Source organism: Macrotis lagotis, chromosome 1, assembly GCF_037893015.1.
Source record: "Macrotis lagotis isolate mMagLag1 chromosome 1, bilby.v1.9.chrom.fasta, whole genome shotgun sequence".
Taxonomy (NCBI): Eukaryota; Metazoa; Chordata; class Mammalia; order Peramelemorphia; family Peramelidae; genus Macrotis; species Macrotis lagotis.
Genome location: NC_133658.1, coordinates 552,341,712 through 552,351,910, shown reverse-complemented (window position 1 = coordinate 552,351,910; position 10,199 = coordinate 552,341,712). Strand labels below are relative to the sequence as shown.

At 34.1% G+C, this 10,199-nt stretch overlaps 1 pseudogene; it reads right to left on the bottom strand.

The window, feature by feature from the left end:
• Positions 1–2,291: 2,291 nt before the first annotated feature.
• LOC141521280 (serine/threonine-protein kinase PAK 1 pseudogene) lies at positions 2,292–3,894 on the bottom strand (annotated as a pseudogene).
• Positions 3,895–10,199: the final 6,305 nt, after the last annotated feature.

Here is a 10,199-nt window from a genome sequence, read left to right as displayed (position 1 = left end):
ACTGAAGTGGGTTTAGAAATCTATTTTATTCCATGGAAAGGTAGGAGAGAAAGAGAAAAGAAAAAAAATGGGTTACTGATAGATGAGGCTTGACTGGAGAAAACAGTTTTCAGAAGCAAAACACTTTTGTGGATGAACAGGTTGAAAGACAAGAGAGAAGCATTAACAAACAGAAAGCTAGAATGGAATGAAATACAAAATTAGTAGTCCTGAAAATTTTTTTTCAGGAAACATCACTTATAAAGGTCCATTCTCAAATATAGAGATAACTGGATCAAATTTAGGAGGATAGTCATTCCCCAATTGATAAATCTTCAAAGGATATGAAAAGACAGCTTTCAGATGAAGTAATCAAAGTTAAAGTCATGAAAAATGTTCTAAATGAGTGTTGATTAGAGAAATAAAAAAGATAAATCTCAGGTACCATTCCATACCTATCAGATTAGCTAATATGACAGAAAAGAAATATAAGAAGTCTTAGAGGAGAGATATGGGAAAAATGAGACATTAATGTACCACTGTTGGAGCAATTTGTAATTATATATAAAAGAATTTAAAACTGCATACCACTTTACCCAGAAATAGCACTATTAGATCTGTACTGCAGAAGTGTTCTTTTTTTTTAAAAAAAGGTAAAATGACCTATATGTACAAAAATATTTATATCACTTATTTTTGTGGTGGAAAAGAATTGGAAATTGAGGGATGCTCAACAATTTGGGACTAACTGAACAAACTGTGGTAGAAGATTGTGATTATATAAAAATGATGAGTGGGATGTTCTCATAAAAACTTAGACATATGCAAAGTGAAATGAGCAAAACCTAGGGAAAATTATTTACAGAAATAGCAATATTGTATAATGATAACTGTGAATGATTTAACTGTTCTTGGCAATATAATTATCCAAAAAACTTTATATATATATATATATATATATATATATATATATATATATATATATATATATATTTATTTATATTTATAATTGGTTACATTTTCATTGAAAGGACTGAGTGAGTTAGGAAGAGAATTTGGACTTCTAAATTTTTTTACAAAATGTTAAAAATATTTTGTGTATAATTGGGAAAATAAAATGGTAAAGAAAAATAAGAATTATTTATTAAGTTGTTATTTTTTTTATTTTCATATCCTTTTATTGAAGGAAATAGAAACTTGTGCTACGGAGTCTGGGACACCTTCGGAGTAGGACTCAGTGACCCTGACAGAAGGCCAAGGCTAACAATGTCAGCCCAGGTCCTGTCAAGGTTGTGAGAACAGACTACAGAAGGGTGGATGTTAGTCAACCATTCCAACTGCATGTGGCAAGCCAACAGCCAAGACACATATCTCATGAAACAGCATCTCCTTCACAGCTGCCAAAGACATGTTCTCTTGCTATTCCTCTTGCATTGGAAAAACCAATCCTCCTTGTTACCAAGCCTGTCCTACACCCAGTGAGGCTTGAATTCTCCTACTTGGCTCATCTGCTATGAAGAGTCAACTTCCTCATCCTGCTAAAAATTCTCTAAGAATTTTTAAAACCAATTTTTGAAACCAAGTTGAGTTCTCTTGGCAGAGGAATAACCACCTTATAAGAAGGAAAAAAATGACTCAACAAATTTTCCCACCCCCAGCTTTCTCTTATGTTACCCCTTGCCTAATATGTGTCCTTGGAAACTTCTCAGTGGCACAAAACAGGTAGAAAATAATGCTGAGAGGGAGTGAGCTTTAGGAGGAAAAGGGGGCTGGTACAGGAGCAAAAAAATGGAAAACTGTTACATTAGGCAAGGCTGATTCATGAAAAAAGCACAGGGACCTTTTTTGGGCCAAGTCCTTGAAAGTAGCAAACAACACTGTAGAGTTCAGCTCTTGCCCACCAATGGGCAGAAAGGCCCAATTCAGCTCCAAGAAGCAAAGCCATCTCATCCCCTGTTGGATAAAGCTGCTCACCATTCCTCCAGCTGTTTCATTCTTCTAGTTAAAATGAGGTTGATATATATGGCTTGGGATTAGAAAGGCAAAGAAATATGGAAGCCTCCATCACTAGGAGAGATGGGCTACTACAGGATTAGGCCATCCAACAATTCTGATTTCTTTGTGGCATGACAATAAAAGTGATTGGGAAAGAAAGAGAATATTCTGCTATGTGGAAATCAGGTTCAACAGTTCTCCATGAAGATGTCAGACCATCCATATGCAACCTTTACCTCCAGGCTAATGGCAGGTTCTTGGTTTAGGAGCAGCAACAGATGAATTGGTGACTCCATCACAGATCTCTTGTTGACTGATGTTGGACCAAAGCTATTTCTGCCAACCTTTATTCAAGGTTCCCAGTCTCGAGAGCTCTAGGTGAGCAGGAAGAGGAGGACGACGAGGAGGTGAGGACCAGGAGCGCACCGGGGATCAAAGGTCTCTGTGGGAATGTTTCACAGCAGGCTTGGCAGGAGGATGCTGGGGCTGGTTGGGGGTCCTAATCGTTGTTTTTGGTGGCCTCTTTTGCAGCGGCAAACAGGGGTGTGAGGCTGGAGAGGGGCTTGGCGAGTTTCAAGAACTGATGCTGTAACAGCTCTTTGGCTGACCCTCTCTTTTCCACATCCATCTCAAGACAGCAGTTCAGGAAATCCTGGAAGATGGCAGACAACTTCTCTGGATTCTGAAGCTCAGGAGTACCATTAGTAGCAATGAGGTATAGTGCTCTCAAAGAGTTTTCATTGAGGTATGGGGGCTCCCCCTCAATCATCTCTATGGCCGTGATGCCCAGGGACCAGATGTCCACCTTTGGCCCATAGGCTTTCTGAGTCACAACCTCTGGGGCCATCCAGTATGGGGTCCCAACCATGGTGCTTCGCTTGCTCTGTTCTGGAGTGATCTGAGCACAGAAACCAAAGTCGGTTAGCTTTGACGGAATCATCCATGAATGTTGTCGCTCTTAATGTCCCTGTGAATGACCTGGCTGGAATGCAGAAACTCCGAGACCTGAAGACACTCCTGGCACACAGCTGCGATCTGTCCTTCATCCATGCAGGTTTCAGTCACGACGTCTGTTAAGGAGCCACCAGTCAAGTATTCCATGACAACCCACAGCTCATCTCCCACTAGGTAACTGTCCAGGTAGGTCACAATGTTGGGGTTCTTGTTTTCCCTCATGACCAGGATCTCATTAATGATTAGCTCCTTCTTGGGTTGCTGTTGTAGGTTCATCTGTTTGATGGCCACCTCCTGTCCAGTAGCCACATCCATTGCTGTGTATACTGTGCCTGAAGCTCCTTGTCCAATCTTCTTAAACCGAGTGAACTTCTTCTTGGGGTCACCCACACTCACAATGCTTCTTAATTTCTCCAAGATCTCTTCATCTGACATTTTAAGCTTCTGCTTCTGCTTCTCAGCATTGCGGGTCAGGGTGTCTGGAGGAGTAATGTTGTTATTCTCTGTGGGGGAGATTGGAGATGTGGCCACATCACGAGTCAAGAGTAACAGGAATGGGATCAATCACTGATCATGTGTACACCGATTTTGTGTGCTCTGGCCGAGGTGCTATCACTGGAGGGGGCGCAGCATCATCCTTATCATCTTCGTCCTCTGAAACTGGAGGGACAGCAGGTGTCTCAGACACACTCTTCACATTCAAAGTGTTGGATGAGTTGTAATCTTCCGTCGACTTATCTGTAAAACTCATATACTTTTGACTGTTGGAGGTTTTCTTGGAGTTGTAGAATTCCAACATGTCGAGCACAGCCTGGGGGTTTTTCTTCTGCTCAGATTTGGTGATGTTGGATGTCTGCAACAAGCGAGCCCACTGTTCTGGCATCCCCGTGAACTCCCCAGTAACAGCATCAAACCCAACATGAATTATGTGTTCAAAATCAGAAGGAAGCGAAATCTCAGGTCATTCCTTCTACACAGTCTTTTAAGGGTGAGGTCTTCCATAAGTTTCAAGAGAGTAAAGGGAGTCCTGGGACCAAAGAGCTAAATTGATATTTTAGTAGTAGCTTCAAAAGTTTTCCTCCAGAAACTTGGGACAAACACTCCAATATATAGCAGAAATGTATCTCCCCTATTTCATAAAAAATATGATAATGAACCACAAAACCATTCAATCATTTTTAGTAATGTCCTACTCTCTGTGACTCTTTTTGGGATTTTCTTGGCCAAAAATGTACTGAAGTAATTTGTCATTTCCTTCTCTAGGTCATTTGACAGTTGAGGAAACTAAAGCAAAACTTTTTAAGAAACTTGCCTAGAGGGGCAGCTAGGTACCACTGTGGATAGAGCACCAACCTTAAAGTCAAGAGGACCTGATGTCAAATTTTGCATCAGACTCTTAATAATTACCTAGCTGTGTAACCTTTGGCAAGTCACTTAACCCCATTGCCTTGCAAAAAACTAAAAAAAAATTGCCTAGATATAGTAAGTATATTTAGCTGGATTTGATCTCAGGTCTTCTTGACTCCAGACCAGGTATTGAAGTCACAGTGTTCCCCTACCTAGTTTCCCATCTGAAACATAATAAATAACTAAAGATATTTGTTGTTGATTGATGGTACACTGAATACATGGTGCAATACAACAGTGTTTAACAAACATTTATTTTTTGTTAAAATTTATTTATTTATTTTGAATTTTGCAATTTTTCCCCTAATCTCACTTCCCTCCCCCCACACCCCACAGAAGGCAGTCTGTTAGTCTTTACGCTGTTTACATGGTATATTTTGATCCAAGTTGAATGTGATGAGAGAGAAAACAAACATTTATTAAATGCCAAATCTGTACAGAGCACTATGCTGGGCACTGAGTTAAGTACTATGCTTGGAAAATGCAAGTTCTTTGAATATAAGAAATATTCAGTTTACTACAGGATTTCTTAATCTTTTTTGCTTCATGTATTCCTTTGGCATTCTGGTAAAGTTTATGGACCCCTCTCAGTAAATGTTTTTAAATGTATAAAACAAAATGCAAAGTACTACAAAGTAGACCAACTATATTGCAATAATGTTATAAATCTACATATGTATGTATGTTAGAGGACTATAAAATAAATGTCTGATAGAAAAGTTCATTAATGAGGTAATAGAAATTTTTTTTAGAAAGTGGTGGCAGTTTTCTTGGTCTTTAAAAGATGAATTTAAAATTAATTGAGTGCTAGGGATTTAAGATGGCATATTAGGTATTGATGACAATGTGGGCAAGACCAAAGAGACATTAAAATACAAATGATTTTTGTGGCCTGTATTTAGCTCTTACAAATATGTATACACTTGCAAAACAAAGTGCTTCAATATGCTCTGAGTCCATTAGTTCTTTTTCTGAGTTATATAATTTATTTCATCATGAATCTTTTGGAAATATGGATGGTCACAGTGTTGATGAAAATCACTGTATTTCATGGTTTATCTTTATAATGTTTCTATTACTCTTTCTTTTATTCTCTGGTACTGTTATTTCACTTTATATAAATTTATGCAAACATACAGAGCAGTAGAATGCTTATCATGTGGCATCCCTCCAGCCTTTGGTATTTTCCTTTTTTTATTAACTAAGCAATCTGATGGGCACAGTATGATACCTCAGAGTTTTCAATCACATTTCTCTAATTATTAGTGATTTGGGATATTTCTTTTTAAGATTATTAAGAGTTTTCATTTCTTCTTCTGAAAATTCTCTATTCACATTCTTTGATCATTTTTATCAGGGGGATGACTCTTACTCTTGTAAATTTAGCTTACTCCTATATAAGATTGAGAAATGAAACCTTTATCAGAGAAACAGCAGATAATTTTTACCAGTTTCCTGTTTTTCTTTTAACTATGGTGTATTGTTATTGTTAGTGCAAAAAACTTTAAAAAGATATGTTATCAATATTATTCATTTTTAACACCTGTGAACCTCTCTCTCTCTTATGTGGTCATGAACTCTCTTCCCCCATAGAACTGAGAGGAGCCTTCCTTGATCCATTTAAATATTCTTTAGAATTAAATCATGAAGTAATTTTGATTTCATTTTGGTATCCAGTGTGAGATAGTGGTATATGTCCAATTTCCACATGGGAGCCTTCAAGTTTCCCAACAGTGTTTCTCAAAGAGTGAGATTTTGTTCCAGTATCTGAAATTTTCAGGCTTATAAACACAGTTTAATAAACACTTGATTATCCTCTATATTTTGTGTACCTAATTTATTCTAATGATCAAACACTCTATTTTGTAACCTGTATCACATCATTTTGATGACTAGACTTTGCAGGTTGATATCAGGTATATTAAATTTCCTTTCTATTAAAAATATTTCCCTGATATTGCTGACCTTTTCTTCCTGCAATTTAATTTTTTTTTACTTTTTTCAAGGTTAATGGCGTTAAGTGGCTTGCCCAAGGCCACATAGCTAGGTAATTATTAAATGTCTGAGACGGGATTTAAATCCAGGTACTCCTGACTCCAGGGCAGGTGCTCTATCCACTGTGCTACCTAGCTGCCCCCCCCCCTGCAATTTAATTTTTATATTATTTTTTCTTGCTATATAAAGTAATTCTTTTTTAGTTTGGTTTAACACAGAATAAGTAGCTTAATTCAGATAGTATTTTCATTTTTTTATATTTCTTTAGCTTATCCTCAAGGAATTAATATTTATATATTTAGATCTGTCTTTATTTGCATGAAGATTGTTCTGTAATAATTATGCCTATGTATGTCTTGGAAGGTAGAGTCCCATATATTTTAAACTGTCTGCAATTATTTTGAATTGAATTTCATTTTCTATCTTTTCTACATAGAAATTCTGATGAAGAAGTTAATTATTTCAATTAATATTATAATTAATTTACTTGGGTTCACTATGAAACTATCTTTCCATTCCAAAAAAGTGATAGTTTTGTTTCCCCATATTTACACTTCTTTCTTCAATTTCTTTTTTTCTTGTCCTGTTGACATAGCTAGTTCTTCCAATGTGGCATAGAAGAGCAAAAGTACTTACTTCATCCCTTATCTTGGTGGGAAAACTTCTAGGTTACATGCATCATATATATATATATGTATATATACATATATATATATATATATATATATATATATATATATATATATATATATATTGCTTGCTGTGTGTTTTAGATAGCTCCTACTTAATAGTATAGTTTAAGGAAAGGACTATTTGTTCTTATATTAGGTAATTTTTTAAAAAGAATGGGTATTGGATTTTGTCAAAATCTTTTTCTATAGTATTTAAATATTCATATAATTTTGTTGTCTCATTATTAAAATAGTCAATTAGGCTTATAGTCTTCCTAATGTTGAATTAGTCCTGAAATCCTCCTATAAATCTAGCTTTATTGTCTGATTCTTGTGATATATTGCTGTAGTCTCTTTGCTAGTATTTTATTTAAGCTTTCCCATCAATATTCATTAGGGAAATTGGTCTGTAGTTTTATTTATCTGTTTCTACTGTACCTGGTTTGGATATCAAATCCATAAAGAAAATTGGTAGTACTTCTTTACTTGTTTTTATTGGAATTACTTGTTCTTTAAATGGTTGGTAGAATTACTTTGTAAATTCATATTTTTTCATTTTTTGGGGGGGAAAATCATTTAAGATTTGCTAAATTTATTTTCCAGTAAAATAGGGATAAGTATTCTATAGTCTGTTCTTTTAATCTAAGCTATTTTTTTTGTAAATATTCTTCTATTTAAATTAGATTGTCAGCTTTATAGGTCTATGGATTGGCAAAATGGATCTTGATAATTTTTTGAATGCCTATTCACTGACTAGAAATTCTCTTTTATCATTTGTTGATACTAACAATTAGGCTGCTTTTTATTTCTTTTTAAAACTAAATTATCAAATGATCTCTATCTTTCTTTCAAAAATATTCCTTCCTTTATTTAATACATCAATATTTTAACTTGCTTTGATATTTAAGGATTTCAATTTTATTGTTGTCTAAGGAATTTTAATTTGCTGTTTTTAATTATTTTAGTTGCATGACCAATTCATAGATCTTTTCATTCTCTCTTTTTCTGATATAAGCATTTATATATATATATATATATATATATATATATAATTTCAATTATTTGTTTTCATCCCACAAATTATTTTGCAATTCTATTTAATAAAATTATTGATTATTCCCCGATCTTTTTCTTTTACCTAGTCATTATTTAGGATTAGATGATTTAATTTCCAATAAATATTTAATCTATGCTTCCCTTTATTGAACAATTTGTATTCCACTACAGTAAAAGAGTGTCTTTATAGTTTTGCTATTCTACATTTGTGTATTTTTGTTTGCCTTTTTAACAAGGTAATGGGGTTAAGTGACCTGCCCAAAGTCAGACAGGACATTTTTAAGTATCTGAAGCTGGATTTGAACTTAGGTTCTCCAGACTCCAGGGCTGATGCTCTATCCACTGTCCCACATTCATGATATTTTATGCTGTAATGTCTGCTCAATTTTGTGAAAGTGACTCATATGACCTAAAAATGTATATTCTTTTCTATTCCCATTCAATATTCCAAATACATCTATTATAGCTAACTATTATAAAATTCTTCCTTCTCCTAAAGTTCATTCTTGTTTATTTTCTGATTAGATTCATCTAGGACTTAAATGACTAAATGGAGTTCTTCAAAAAATATAGTTTTACTATTTCTTCCTGTAAATCATTTTATTTTGCTTTAAGAATTTATTATGCCATGTGGTACATATAAATTAAAACTTGGAATTGATACTATTTCTGTTTTTTTAGTAAAATAATTTCCCTGTTTGATTGTTTTAATAAAGTCATTTTATTTTTGCTTTTACTTTGAAACTATGATCACCACATCTGCCTTTATTCCTTCACCTGAAGCATAATAGATTTGAGTCCAGTCCCTTATTTTAATGCTGTGAATATTTTGTTTCAAGTCTACTTCATGTAAACATGTATTCTTTTCTTTATGATTGATATATTTGTTTATTTTAGCATTGATTTAAAAAACTGAGTTCTATATTCTTTTCTTCCCTTTCTCTGCTCTATTACTGATTTGATAGTTATGTAATATATTAGTTGTATGTGAAAAAAATTAATGCTAGCCACATTGCAAAAAATAATATGAAACAAAAACCAAGAAAACTAAAGAAAGTGAAAAAAGTATATTTTAATCAGTATTCAGAATCTCTCATTGGAAGTGGAAAACAATTTTCATTACGGTTCCTTTGGAATTGACTTGGGTCATTATATTGATCAGAGTAGCCATATTTGGCCATTTTCCACAGGGGTTCATTTAAGTCTTTCCCACATCTAATTTCTTATATCACAATAGTATTACAACACAATCATATATCACAACTTGTTCTGCCATTCCTCAATTGATGGAGATTCCCTCAATTTCCAATTCTTAACTATCACAAAAGGAGTTGCTATAAAGACCCTGTTACTAATAGGTCTTCTCCCCTCCTTTTTTTGTTTAAATCTTTTCAGGATACAAATCTCCTAATGGTATTGATGAGGTAAAGGATAAGCATAACTTTAATGCAATTTTTCCTCATCCTTTGCAGTATTTATCATTTTCTTTTTCTATCAAGTTAGCCAATCAGATAGGTGTAAGGTGATAACTCAGAGTTGCTTTAATTTGCTTTTTCTTTAATCATTGAAAACTTTTTTATGTGATTGTTGATAGCTTTGACTTCTTTTGAAAATTGGCTATTCATATTCCTTACAATTTATGAATTGAAGAATGATTCATTTTTATAAATTTGACAATTATCTGTATGCCAAATGGGATCTTTACAAGAGAAATTTGCTATCATTTTTCTAGGTTTCCCACTTTCCTTCTAATTTTGATTACATTGGTTATGCAAAATATTTTTATTTCATTTAATCAAAGTTATTCATTTTTCTTCTCATGAGTCTATCATTCTCTGACATTTTCTTCTCTAATACACAGATGTGACAGACAAAAAAAATTCCAAGCTTTCCTAACCTGATTATAATATTACCCTTAATGTCTAAATAATGTACTCATTTTGACCTTACCTTGATAAGTGATGTGAGAATCTGGTATATGCCTTGACTGCTCTCCAATTTTCCCAACAAATTTTGGCAAATGATGATAAAACTTATGTTATCCTGACTGCGGCCCAATGCTATTTAAATGGTTCCTTTCTAGTTCCTTGAAGTATTTTCTCATCTACCTGGCAGCATTGGAATTTGACTATCAATCCTTAT